Genomic DNA, 13695 nt, shown 5'->3' on the forward strand with positions numbered 1-13695 from the left:
ATGATTGACGTATAACATTATATTAGTTTCAGGTGTACAATATAATGATTTGATATTTGTATGTATTGTAAAATGGTCACCACAATAAGTCTAGTTAACATCTGTATTGTATTTATTCTCTATTTTATTAATTTCCACTCACTATTTTCCTTCTGTTTTTTGAGGGGCTTAATTTGCTGTTCATTTTTCAACTTCTTTTTTAAAGAATTGAGATATAATCAACATACGTTATATTAGTTTCAGGTGTACAACATAATGATTGGATATTTGTATACACTGCAAAATGATTACAATAAGCCTAGCTAACATCCATCACCACACATAGTTACAATTTTTTTCTTGTGATTAGAACTTTTAAGATCCACTCTTTTGGCAACTTTCAAATATATAATGCAGTGTTATTAACTATATTCACCATGCTGTTCATTATATCCCCAGGACTTATTTATTTTACAATTGGAATCAACTTCTTGAAATGAATGCTTAGCTCATTTATTTCCAGCTTTTCCTCTTTTATAATATGAACATCTCTTATAAAATTTTCACCAAGTACTACTTTAAGTATCCCTCACAAGTTTTTCATGACTATTTTAATTTCCTTATATAATTTTTAAATGAATAATGTTTTCCAATGATTAAAAATCCAGAAAGTATAAAAAAGTGTACACTGAAAAATCTACCTCCCGAACTTATTTCCCATCTGCTCAGTTCTCATTGTACCCTCCCCCCACCCCCAAGGTAACCCTGCTGTTAGTTTTTCATGTGTCCTTTCAGCCTTTCTTTGTGCATTTACAAGCAATTATGACTAGAGGTTCTTTTTTCTGTTCCCTTTATTCACACACAAATATAGGATATTAAATGCACTGCTCTGCAGCTTGTTTTTAATTCCCCTTAATAAAAGGGAATTGTGTTCCCCCTTAGAGACTTTTCAGTAGAAATACATATAGAGTTGCCTCCTTTGTTTTTATGGTTGCGTATTATTTCGTTTAGGAATGTTTCATCATTTTGTTGCCATTACTATCCTGATTAAAATTGTTTCCCCCAATCTTTTGTTATTACAAAAGATTATTACATTGTACATATGTACATGTATAAATACATCCATAAAAGTATAATTACTGGGCGAAAGGTATGTTTATTTAAGATTGTATTTTTAAAAACATTTTATTATGGAAAATTCAAAACAAATATAAAATTAGAAATGTTATAATGGGGACTTCCCTGGTGGCGCAGTGGTTAAGAATCTGCCTGCCAATGCAGGGGACATGGGCTTGAGCCCTGGTCCGGGAAGATCCCACATGCCGCGGAGCAACTAAGCCTGTGCGCCACAACTACTGAAGCCCACGCGCCTAGAGCTTGTGCTCTGCAACAAGAGAAGCCACTGCAATGAGAAGCACATGCAATGCAACTAGAGAAAGCCTGCACGCAGCAACAAAGACCCAACATAGCCAAAAATAAATAAAATAAATAAAATTTAAAAACCATAAACATGTATGATATCACACTAAAAAATTAACAGTAATTCTTTAATATAATCAAATATTTGGTATTTCCAAAGTTTCCTAATTATCTCAATTTTTTTTTTTTAAATAAGAAAACTATAGGCTTCCCTGGTGTCGCAGTGGTTAAGAATCCGCCTGCCAATGCAGGAGACACGGGTTTGATCCCTGGTCCGGGAAGACCCCACATGCTGCAGAGCAACTAAGCCAGTGCGATGAGCCACAACTACTGAAGCCCGTGCACCTAGAGCCCATGCTCCGCAACAAGAGAAGCCACCGCAATGAGAAGCCCGCGCACCGAAGTGTAGCCCCCACTCGCCGCAACTAGAGAAAAGCCCGCGTGCAGCAACGAAGACCCAGTGCAGCCAAAAATAAATAAAATTAAATTAATTAATTAATTAATTTTAAAAAAAAAAGAAAGAAAACTATGCTTGGCTTGTTTGAATCACAGTCCTAATAAGGCCCGTATACTCCGTTAGATTGTTATGGCTCTTTAAGTTTCCTTTAATCTATGGATAATCCCACCATCATTTTTTATTTCCTGCCATTTATTTATTATAGAAGCTAGATGTTTACCCCCTTGTTTTCCATAGTCTGCTTTTGCTGATTGCATCCCCAGGTGTCTTTTAATGTTTTCAGTCCCCCTGTATTTTCTGTAAATTGGTAGTTAAATATTGATCAGATCAGATTTCTTCTTTCTTTTTTTATTGATCCCACTTTTTGGCCACGCTGCACAGCATGCGGGATGTGGGATCTTAGTTCCCCAACCAGGGATGGAACCCGTGCCGCCTGCAGTGGAAGTGCAGAGTCCTAACCACTGGACCGCCAGGGAAGTCCCCGATCCCACAAGTTTTGATATAACAATATTTTCATTATCAATAAATTATAAATGTTTTCTAGTTACATTATGATTTCTACTTTGAACCATGGGTTCACAAACAAATGACAGAAGAGAACATGGGTGATCACACAGGATATTTATAGGGCCAGAACTGAAGGTAGTGTACATCACTTCACGCACCATTGGACAAAACTCAGTCATACAGTTCCATCTGACTACAGCAGAGACTAGGAAATGTAATCTAGCTGTAGGATCAGGAAGAAAATGAAATCGGTTTGGTGAACACATGATATGGCTTTTACCAGAGTCTATCCTTTTAGTCACCAAATATTCATTTTATTTTTACTGACACATGTATATAACACACTCACCTCAGGTGAGAGAACCCAAATTCCCATCTAGTTCTTGCATCAAGTTCAACCCAAAATCTCAGAGTGATTTGAAGTCCTCTTCCTCAGTTCCAGTTGCGGCTCCTCTCTGCCTCCCCACCCCCTTCCTTATAGGTACAGAAGAGCTGCAAATAAACACTCACACTCAGAAAAGGAAGGAAGGGAAGGAAGACCAGCTGCAGTCAATGGCTCTTAGTGATATGGGAATCCTGCAGGGCAGGCATAGTGAAGTTTCCTGCTGTGCAGCAGAGAATTTCTCTGATTAGACTCTGGTTCTGCTATTTGAATAAACCTTGTTATCTGTATTCTCCATGGAGCCACCTTTGGCATGGGGGGGTGGTTTACTTATTCTCTATCATCATGATTACATCTCACGTAGGCTTTGGAGAATATTCCCTCCTTGGGGCTATACAAGTTTTAAAGCCAACTTTCTATAGTAGAAATTTGGAAGCTATATAGTGGTTTTATATTTGAACTGTCAGAGACAGTTTGTGGTTTCTTTGCAGTGCAATGCTGCAAAAACTTAGAGGAGATTTTTGCTGTCTCTTAATTCAAGAGAGGACACATTCTTAATCTGTGTTTTGCCACAAGGCTGGATATTAGTAAGACTTTTTTTAAATTTATTTATTGATTGATTGATTGATTTTGGGGTGTGTTGGGTCTTCGTTTCTGTGCGAGGGCTTTCTCCAGTTGCGGCGAGCGGGGGCCACTCTTCATCGCGGTGTGCGGGCCTCTCACTGTCGCGGCCTCTCTTGTGGCGGAGCACAGGCTCCAGACGCGCAGGCTCAGTAGTTGTGGCTCACGGGCCTAGTTGCTCCACGGCATGTGGGATCTTCCCAGACCAGGGCTCGACCCCGTGTTCGCTGCATTGGCAGGCAGATTCTCAACCACTGCGCCATCAGGGAAGCCCAGTAAGACTTTTTGATCAGGGCCTTCTCAATTTTATTTCCCACTGTTTTAAGTCTTAAAGCAATAGAGTTTTCCAACAGTTTAAGACCTAATGTTTCTGGCCATGTAATTCCCTTTAATATTTGCTTGCAAAAAAAAAGCCAGTTCTAAAAAAAAAAAAAAAAAAAAAAAGCCAGTTCTCATCTCTTTTTTGTAATGCATCCAAAATTTTCCAGTGCATGCTGGCCATTTGATTCTTTCCAACCTCTTCCCTTTGTGCTCAATAGCGTATACTGTGTTTTCCAAATTATTACAGGCATCATTTTACCAAGTATTTTGTCATTGTAGAACGTGATGTTCCAGATAGTGTCTTTGGTCTCTTAGCTCCACACTTACCCTTTTAGAACATCTTTTCTAATGTCAAGTAGGACTACTTTCCTAATCATGTGGGTTCCTGTTAGGTTCTGACAGCGCTGGAGGGAGCTGCAGTGGTAACATTGGTAGCAATGTGATTGTGTTCCTGTTCAGGCATCTGGGTTTCAACAGCAGCAGCCTCAGTGCTCAGCAATGGTAGATCCTGGGTAACACCATTTCCCCCTTTGCTCCACTGGCCCCAGAGTTAGTGACTTCCTGCACTTACTAATCATTGAGTAACCTTATCTTCCCCTTTTTTCTACTCCATCCCTTGTGGCACTTTGTAAATGATTATCTGTATTAAATTCTCTCTATTCGAAATACCCAGAATTGTTTCTGTTTTCTTAACAGAACAGTGTTTACTGTCTTGTTTACTAACACAAATAGATTGCCATCCTTTGAGCCTCCAGTATAATTTTCTCATTGATGGCCACCTGATTGCTATGTCAGTGCCATATATTTTGGTTTTTGTTACAGCAGCACACCACTTCCGCTATCATAACACTGATACCAAAGCCACACAAAGAACTACAATAAAAGAAATCTACAGACAAGTATCCTGTATCAACATAATGCAAAAATCTTTGATAAAGATTTCTATTCTTTCTATTCTAGCAAATAGAATTCAGCAGCATATTAAAAGGATCATACACCATGAGCAAATGGGATTTATTTCTGGAATGCAAGGATGATCCAATATACAAAAATTGATCAATGTAATATCCCACATTAACAAAATGAAGGGAAAGGACCGCATGATCATCTCAACTGAATAAGCAGTCAAATAAACATTCAATTGCTGGAGAGAGTGTGGAGAAAAGGGAACCCTCCTACACTATTGGTGGGAATGTAAGTTGGTGCAGCCACTATGGAAAACAGTATGGAAGTTCCTCATAAAACTAAAAATAGAATTACCATATGATCCAGCAATCACACTCCTGAGCATATATCCAGACAAAACTACAATTCAAAAAGATTATGTTCGTAGCAGTGCTATTCACAATAGCCAAGACATGGAAACAACCTGAATGTCCATCAACAGATGAATGGATAAAGAAGATGTGGTATATATACACCACATATATGTACCATATATACCATTTGCAGCAACATGGATGCAAGTAGAGATTATCACACTAAGTCAGATATCATATGATATCACTTATATGTGGAATCTAAAATATGACACAAATAAACCTATCTATGAGACAGAATAGAATCACGGACATAGAGAATAGACTGGTGGTTGCCAAGGGGGAGGGAACTGGGGAAGTGACGGATTGGGAGTTTGAGATTAGCAGATGCAAACTGTTATATACAGAATGAATAAACAACAAGGTCCTACTGTATAGCACAGGGAACTATATTTAATATCCTATGACAAACCATAATGGAAAAGAATATTTTTTTAAAAATAGCAGGGTCTCAAAGAGATATTTGTACACTCATATTCATAGCAGCATTATTCACAATAGCCAAAATGTGGAAGCAACACAAGTGTCCATCAAGAGATGAATGGATAAGAAAAATGTGGCATATACATACAACAGAATATTATTCTGCAATATGCTACAGCATAAATGAATCTTGAGGACTTTATACTGAGTGAAATAAGCCAGTCACCAAAGGACAAGTACTGTACGATTTTACTTTTATGAGGTACTTAGAGTAGTCAAAACCATAAAGACAAAGAGTATAATGGTGGTTGCCAGGGGTTGGGGTAGGGGATAATAGGGAGTTATTGCTTAATAGGCATAGAGTTTCAGTTTCATAAGATGAAAAGTGTTTACAGGATGGATGATGATGATGGCTGCACAACAATGTGAATGTACTTAATACCACAGAATTGTATACTTAAAAATGGCTAAGGTGGAACATTTTATATTATGTATATTTCAAAACAATAAAAAAGTCCTTTAAGACAGTTGCTTGCCTATATACCAGCAATGAACAAGGGGAATTTGAAGTTAAAATCACAATACCATTTACTTTAGCACTCCCCAAAATGAAATACTTAGGTATAAATTTAACAAAATGTGTATTATATCTTTATGAGGAACACTATAAATTCTGATGAAAGAAATCAATGAAAAATTAAGTAAATGGAGAGATATTCATGTTCATGGATAAGAAGACTCGATATTGTTAAGATGTCAGTTCTTCCCAATTTGATTTATAGATTCAACACAATTCCAATCAAAACACCAGCAAGTTATTTTGTGGATATTGATAAACCAATACTAAAGTTTATATGGAGAGGCAAAAGACCCAGAATAGCCAACACAATATTAGGGAGAAGAACAAACTTGCAGACTGACACTGCTTGACTTCATGACTTCCTATAAAGCTACAGTAACCAAAGCATAGTGGTATTGGTGAAAGAAGAAACAAATAGATCAATGGAACAGAATAGAAATCTCAGAAATAGGGACTTCCCTGGTGGTCCAGTGACTAAGACTCTGCGCTCCCAATGCAGGGGGCCTGGTTTCAATCCCTGGTCAGGGAACTAGATCCTACATGCCGCAACTAAGAGTTCTCATGCTGCAACTAAAGATCCCGTGTGCTGCAACTAGGACCTGGTGCAACCAAATAAATACTAAAAAAAAAAAGAAATCTCAGAAATAGACCTACATAAATATAGTCAACTGATCTTTGAGAAAGGGGCAAAGGCTGGGAATTCCCTGGCAGTTCAGTGGTTAGGACTTCACGCCTTCACTGCTGAGGGCCCGGGTTCAATCCCTGGTTGGGGAACTAAGTTCCACAAGCTGCGAGGCACAGCTAAAAAAAAAGAGAGAGAGAGAGAGAGAGAGAGAGAGAAGGGAGCAAAGGCAATACAATGGAGAAAACACAGTCTTTTCAACAAATGGTGCTGGAACAACTGGACGCCCACATGCAAAAAAAAAAAAAAAAAGAATCTAGACACAGACCTTACGCCCTTCACAAATGTTAACTCAAAATGGATCATAGACCTAGGTATAAAACGCAAAATTATAAAACTCTTAAAAAGCAACGTAGGGTGTAGAGAATGGACTTGAGGACACGGGGAGGGGGAAGGGTAAGCTGGGACGAAGTGAGAGAGTGGCATGGACTTACATATACTACCAAATGTAAAATAGATAGCTAGTGGGAAGCAGCCGCATAGCACAGGGAGATCAGCTCAGTGCTTTGTGACCACCTAGAGGGGTGGGATAAGGAGTGTGGGAGGGATATGGGGATATATGAGGGAGGAGATATGGGGATATATGTATATGTATAACTGATTCACTTTGTTATAAAGCAGAAACTAACACACCATTGTAAAGCAGTTATACTCCAATAAAGATGTTAAAAAAAAAAAAACAACGTAGGGGAAAATCTAGATAGATAAAATCTTGGGTATGGCAATAACATTTTAGACACTACACTAAAGACACCATCCATGAAAGAAATTATTGATAAGCTGGACTTCCTTAAAATTAAAAACTTCTGCTCTGTGAAAGATGCTGTCAGGAGGATGAGAAGACAAGCCACATACTGGGAGAAATATCTGCAAAAGACATATCTGATAAAGGAATGTTATCCAAAATATACCCCAGAACTCTCAATTTCAACAATAAGAAAACAAACAAGCCAATTAAAAATTGGGAAAAACACCCAAATAGACACGTCACCAAAGAAGATATACAGGTGGCAAATAAGCTTATGAAAAAATGCTCTACATCATATGTCATTAGGAAATTGCAAATTAAAACAACAACAAGATAGCACTACACACCTATGAGAATGGCCAAAATCTAGAACACTGACAATACCAAATGCCAGTGTGGGTCAACAGAAACTCTCATTCATTGCTGTTGGGAATGCAAAATGGCACAGTCACATCGAAGGACAGTTTGGTAGATTCTAACAAACCTAAACGTACTCTTAGCATACAATCTAGCAATCATGCTCCTTGTATTTACTCAAATGAATTGGAAACTTACATGCACACAAAAACCTGCACACAGATGTTATAGCAGCTTTATTTATAATTGCTAATACCTGGAAGTAACAAAGAAGTACTTCAGTGGATGAATGGATAAATAAACTGTGGTACCTCCAGACTGTGGAATATTATTGAGCAGTAAAAAAAAAAAGAGTTATCAAGCCATGAAGAGACATGGAGGAAGCTTAATTGCATATCACTAGATGAAAAAAGCCCATCTTAAAAGGCTACAGATTGTACCATTCCAACTATATGACATTGTGGAAAAGGTAAAACTGTGGAAACAATAAAAAGATCAGTGTTTGCCAATGGTTAATGGAAAGGATGAATTGACGGGTTACAGAGGATTTTTAGGGCAGTGAATCTATTCTGTACGATACTATTAATGGTAAATATATGTCATTATACATTTGTCAAAACTCATGGGAACTAAAGGCCCAGGCCGTGGAGGGAGCACAGGTGGCTGGTTTCAGGTGGAGCAGGATTGTTTGGCCACAGCAGAGACCTCCCAGTCGGCCACAGGAGCGACCTTGAAGGACACTAAGATGCCTGGTGAATAGCAGATGGAGGAGGAGGGGGGAACAGGAGGGGGAAGAGGAAGGGAAGGAGGAAGAGATGCAAGAGGAGATTGGTGCTGCTGGTGAAGAGTGAGGAGGATGAGGGTGAGAAGTATGAGATGATGAAACTCAAGATCCCCATGGACCACAGGGAGGTCTCCAGGGAGGCGCCAGCACCCGTGGCCAATGGGGCAGGTCCACACTTGGGCTGGCCTGCAGCCATGCTTTTGCTGGCCCTCCATGTCGACCAAGTATCCACTGACATGGGTGAGAGGCTCTTCCTGTACACCTAGCGCAGCCAGGGCTCCTTGGTGAGATTGGTGCACACCAAATATGGCCAAAGGAAAAAAAAGAAAGAAATAACCCTCATAGAATGTATAACACCAAGAGTGAACCCTAGTGTAAACTGTGGACTTTGGGTGATGATGTGTCAATGTAAGTTCAATGATTATAGGGAATGTGCCACTCTGGTGTGGGATGTTGATAGTAGGAGAGGCTCTGCACGTGTGAGGACAGGGGTTATATAGGAACTCTCTGTACTTTATGCTCAATTTTTCTGTGAACCTGAAACTGCTGTAAAACATAAAGTCTGTTTAAAAGAAAAAAATGAAATGTGGTTTTCAGAATACCAGCTCCAACATCACGGTGGTATATAGAAGGGTGGATTTGAAGCCAAAAGACATAATAATCAGCACACTCTCCTTGCAGACAATACAAGAAACCTTGAACAATTTACTTTATTCACAAGTTCCCAATGTGTGTTATTGCTTTGGTGTGTTTTGATTCCACCTTAATAGTTAAACCCCAGAAGACATTAGCACTGTTTTTTTTCTACTGTCAATAATCATGTAGGATTTTTACCTATTACTCCACTTCATTCCTTCTTACATCTCAGACCTTCCATCTTGTATCCCTGTCCTTTCCTCTGAAGTATATCTTTCCTGGTTGCAAACCCTCCTGGGGGGTTGTTTTTGTTTTTTGTTTGGTCTGAAAATATTTGTATTTTGCCCTCATTATTGAAAGATATTTTCACTAGCCATAAAATTCCCAGTGGCAGTTATTTTCTTTCATCACATTGATGATATCATTTATTGTCTTCTGGCTTCCACTGGTGTCATTTGAGAAGTCAGTTCTCAGTCCAACTGCTGCTTCTTTGAAGGTAATCTGTTTCTCTGGCAGCTTTTAATTTTATTTTTATTGTGGTAAATGTACATGCAGTGAAATGCATGGGCCTATGTTGTAGGTCAATGAGTTCTGACACATGCATCCACCCATCCAACCCATACTCTGGATGCTTTTGATATCTGCTGTTATTCGTTAGTGTCACTTAGTTTCATGGTGATATGTCTTAAGTATAGACTTCTTTTCCATCTATTCTGCTTTAAATTTTTGGGGGCCTCTTGAATATGTGGATTTTGTATCTTTCATTAGTTCTAGGATATGCTCAACAATTATCTTTGCTTCATTCTTTCTTTCTCTTTCCAGGACTCTCACCAGGTTTCTCACTTTACTCTCTGTATGTCTTATTTTCTCTTTCATATTTCTCTCTTTGTTGCTCTGTGTTTCATTCTGGGTATCTTCTTCTGATGTGTTTTCTACTTCACTAATCCTATCTTCAGCTAAGTTTAAACTTTCTTTGAGTTTTTAAAAAGAAAATTTAAATGAAAAATTTCAAATACAATCAAAAGTAAAGTATAATGAATCTCCATGTATTTATCATGCTGCTTCAACTAAAAATATGGTCAATTTTGTTTCATCTATACTCCCACCACTTCTCCCAGACTCCCACAGAACTATTTTAATGCAAATGCCAGTCATTATACTGTTTCATTGATACATACATGAGTATGTATCTCTAAGAGATAAGGAGTATCTTTTTAACGTAACCATAATACCATTATTACATCCAGCAAAATTGACAATGATATCTTAATATCATATAATATCCAGTCAGTGTCCAAATCTCCCTAGTTGACTCATAAAAGTCTTTTTCTAGGTAGTTTGATTCAGGATCCAAACAAGAGCTATACATTGCATTTGACTGATACATTTCTTAAACCTCTTTTAACCTATAACAGTTCTCTTCCCCCTTTTTTTCTTGCAATATATTTGTTGAAGAAACTGGAATATTGATCCTCTTTTATTCTTGATTCTCATGGCGTTGTTTAACATATTGTCCTGTTTCTCATATTTCTTATAAACTGGTAGTTATATACAGAGTCTTGTTTTTTTGGCAAGAATCCTTTGTAGATAATGCTCTGTACTTCCTACTGTATCCCATCAAGAAGCACATAATGTCTGGTTGTTCCTCTTTTCATGATGTTAAGTTTTATCAGTGTATGCACATGGTGTCAGCTTGATTCATCTATAAGCCTCTTGGCTAATGTTTCTGACAGTCATTGATGACTACTGCCTTGATCAATTATTTCGTTAGGATTATAAAATGATGACAGTATATCATTCCTTCTGCTCTTATTAGCTGGAATTCTTCTCTGCAGAATAATTGCTTCTTAAACTATTTAGTTATTTTATTTAGTTTTTAATTTAAAACTCTATATTTTTATTTCTAGAAACTCTATTTTAAATATGTTAGATTATTTTTATAGTTTCCTGTTTTCTGATATATTTTCAAATTTCTTTTATTTCTTTAAGTATAGTAAGCATAATTATAATCAGTGTCAGGTAATTACAATACTGAATTCTTTTGGGCTCCGTTTCTGCTGTTGTTTCTTCTGGTTCTCATTCACAGTGTCTTATGTCCTTTTGGGTTTAGTTATTTTTCATTATGAGTTACTAACTTCCCTTGGAAAATGATTTGTAGGAGTTCTTTGGTGCCTGGGATGAAGGGGATATTTTTCCAGAGTGGATTTGCATTTGCTTCTGCCAAGTGCCTGGGCCATTATTTTCTCCTCCTCAGAACCACTTAAATCTAAATTTACAGCTTGAATATTTTTTAAACCATTTAAATGTTGTGAAATTGGTCTGTAAATTTCTTTAAGGGCCTACTTGTGATTACAAATTCTCCTTTGTTTGGCACTGAGGCAAACTTCCTTGCAGTTCCCTGGAGCTGGGGACCTGGGGACAGGTTCACTACCAGGAGAATTTTCTCTCAGAGTCTCCACCTCTAGTGGACCTTCTGTCCCATACTCTAGAAAACAAAAACACGTCAACAAAGCTCAAATCCGTACACTGTTGGTGGGAATGTAAATTGGTGCAGTCACTGTGGAAAACAGTATGGATGTTTCTCAAAGAACTAAAAATAGAGCTACAATGTGATACAGCAATCCCACTCCTGGGTATATATCTGAAAAAAAACAAAAACACTAATTCGAAAAGATACGTGCACCTCAATGTTCATAGCAGCATTATTTACAATGGCCAAGATATGGAAGCAATCTAAGTGTCTATCAACAGATGAATGGATAAAGAAGACATGGTATATATATACAATGGAATACTACTCAGCCATAAAAAAGAATGAATATTTGCCATTTGCAGCAACATGGATGGACTTGGAGGGTATCATGCTGAGTGAAGTAAGTCCGACAGAGAAAGACAAATATTGTATGACATCACTTACATACGGGATCCAAAAAATACAACAAGCTAGCAGACTCACAGATGTAGAGAAAAAACTAGTGATTACCAGTGGGGAGAGGGAAGGGGGAGAGGCAATATAGGGGTAGGGGATTAAGAAATACAAACTATTATGTATGAAATAAGCTACAAGGATATATTGTAAAGCATAGGGAATATAGTCAATATTTTATAATAACTGTAAATGGAGTATAACCTTTAAAAATTGTGAATCACTATATTGTACATTTGTAACTTACATAATATTGTACATCAACTATACTTCAATTTTAAAAAGAGTTCAAAAAATACATTAAAAAAACAAAGGTTGGGGACTTCCCTGGTGGTCCAGTGGTTAAGAATCTGCCCTCCAATGCAGGGGATGCGGGTTCAATCCCTGGTCAGGGAACTAAGATCCTGTATGCTGCAGGGCAACTAACCCCATGCACCACAACTACTGAGCCCACACGCCACAACTAGAGAGCCTGCGTGCCGCAACTACTAAGCCCATGCGCTCTGGAGCCCGTGCACCACAACTAGAGAGAAGCCTGTGCACCACAACTAGAGAAACCCGTGCACCACAATGAGGAACCCGTGCACGGCAACGAAAGATCCCGCATGCCACAACGAAGATCCCGCATGCTGCAGCTAAGACCCAACACAGCCAAATAAATAAATAAAAATTTTTTAAAATTAAAATTAAAATTAAAAAAAAACAAAGGTCAACTCTGCAACTTTGGCAAATGCCTTCCAAGCAAATGTGACTACAGGGTTTTGACTGTCAAAACCCTCTAGGTTTTCTGACTTCATTTAGATTTTGGCCTGTTAATTCTTCACTGTCCTGTTGGCTTTACCATGCTTTGAGAAGGAAGATAATTATATTTTACTCAGCATTTTAAGTTGTTTTTAGTGTGAGGATAACCAACCACACTGAAGAAAAAAGAAGTCTGTTTAGCTTTTCCAACACAACTTTTTATTTTCATTGGAATTAATGTCTTTTTTCCCCCTTAACTTTCTACATAATGATACTTATCATTAATATATTCCCAGGCTCTCCTCTGGTTAAACAAATCTGTTCTCAATACGTTCAAATGTATTAGTATTCAATCAATTTTATTTCTTAAAGAAATCACTCCCAAATCCTTCTGAACTGCTCTAATCTTATGAATTGATCTCTAGTCCTGCCCTACAACTTGGAATCTCCTTTCAGCATCGCCTTGGGGATTCCTTTTGTTTCTCTTTTGTGCGGGATACCTTGTTTCTTGGATTTCATACCTTTTCTGTCTTTTGACTAACATTTGTCTTGGTGTAATAAATCCTCTCCTATCTTTCTGAAGAACAATGCATGGAATATCCATATTTTGAGACCTTGCATGTCTGAAACTGTCTTTATTCTGGACTCATAATTAGATCATAGTTTGGCTGTGTGTAGAATTCTAGGTTGGAAATAATTTCCTTCAAAAATTTGAAACCATTCTTTCTTGTCTTCTATCTTACAATGTTTTGATAAGCCTAACTGCTCTGATTCTTGATCCTTGTATGCAACTTGTCCTTTCTCTCTAGAAGC

The sequence above is a fragment of the Eschrichtius robustus genome, chromosome 13 (genome assembly GCF_028021215.1).
Source record: "Eschrichtius robustus isolate mEscRob2 chromosome 13, mEscRob2.pri, whole genome shotgun sequence".
NCBI lineage: Eukaryota > Metazoa > Chordata > Mammalia > Artiodactyla > Eschrichtiidae > Eschrichtius > Eschrichtius robustus.